This window comes from Dipteris shenzhenensis, chromosome 1 (genome assembly GCF_047967505.1).
Source record: "Dipteris shenzhenensis isolate YYH24624 ecotype China chromosome 1, Dip_SZ_1.0, whole genome shotgun sequence".
Lineage (NCBI taxonomy): Eukaryota > Viridiplantae > Streptophyta > Polypodiopsida > Gleicheniales > Dipteridaceae > Dipteris > Dipteris shenzhenensis.
The window spans coordinates 41694880-41696558 of NC_141596.1; positions in this window are offsets into that span (position 1 = coordinate 41694880).

A 1679-nucleotide genomic window follows, 5' to 3' on the forward strand; every position below is an offset into this window, starting at 1 on the left:
GAAGGAATACCCAACTTATCATCAAGGCTCTGTTCTGAGCCACTGGATTCACCATCCACATAAGAGTGACATGCATTCACATCAACCATGGGCTAATCTACTTCCTCTTTTCCTTTTCATGATACTTGCATACAACTATTTGCATTGCTTTGAGGAAATCCTCTTGATCTCAATCTGCCTGTCGATGGCAAAATATGTGAACCACTACTAGAGGACACTATAGGTCCACTAATATTTTGTGATTGCTATTGTGAATTCTGTGCAGCATTACCATTTTGTGCATCTATATCGTCAATCATATTTACTAGTTTATACCAGCTGCTCATCTCATCAAAAACAACATCTCTGCTCACTGTAAACTTACGAGTAGAAGGGTTATAGCATCTATGCCCTTTCTGCTGCAGAGAATAACCAATAAAGATGCAGTTCTCAGCTTTTGGATCCAACTTAGATCTCAACTCATTTAGCACATGAACATAGGCAATGCAACCAAAAACTTTTAAATGAGAAATATATGGTTTCCTACCAGTATACCTCTCCTCTAGCATCATGCCATGTATTGCTGCAGTGGGAGTCCTATTCATTATGTAGACTGCTGTAGCAACTACTTCAGCCTAATAATAATATGGCAGGTCTTTTTTGTTGAGCATGGCACGAGATACCTCTCCAATATGCCTGTTTTTCCCTTTTGCAAGTCCATTTTGCTGTGGGGTATGACTGCATGAATATTGCTGCTTTATGCCATGCTCCTGTAGGAACCTTGCAAACTCATTTGAGAGGTACTCTCCCCCTCCATCTGACCTTAGGCATTTTATTTGTAGGCCGATTTCTTTCTCAACCATAGCTTTAAAAGCTTTGAAATGCCCAAACACTTCACTTTTCTTTTTCATAAAATACACCCAAACTTTTCTGCTGTAGTCCTCAATAAAAGTGACAAAATAATGACAGCCTCCAATAGATGCAGCTTTAGTAGTCCACACATTAGAGTGGATTAATTCCAATGGCCTCTTACTCTCTTGAACATGTCTAGGAAATGGTTTCCTTGCTTGTTTTCCAAATTCACATACCTTATGCATTTCTGCAACCTTAAACTTAGGCAATCTTGCAACAATATTTTGGGCCTGCATTAATTTAAGTCGCTGTACATTAACATGACCAATGCGTTTATGCCAATTATCAATATCTGCAACTACACCGGTCCAATGTGCAAACATTGTTGCACTCAATTTAGGCATGTCCGATCCAACATAAACATCCTGCCCTTCTTCTTCCCTTTTGCTATCAAGTGACCTCTATTTTTCATATCCTCAACAAAGCATCCATGAGGATTGAATACTCATACATTTGACCAATAGAAACCAGGTTCTTGGTGATATTCGGGACAAAAAATACATCAGACAGGTATTTCTTTTTCCCATCCTGCATAGACAAAGGAATTTTACCAATCTGCACAATAGGATGTGCAGTATCATCACCAGTCTCCACAAATCCTGGTCTTTCCATTTTCCTTGCATCCTACATCCATTCTGCATGACCTGTCATTGGTTTTTGTAAGAAAACAATACAACATCTGTGCTCAACAAATAACAGGATCTCGTACGCAAGAGAGAAAACAAGATAGTATGGAGAATCAAAAATTTGATTACTGTAGAACTGATACAATAGATGGCGCTACCTCC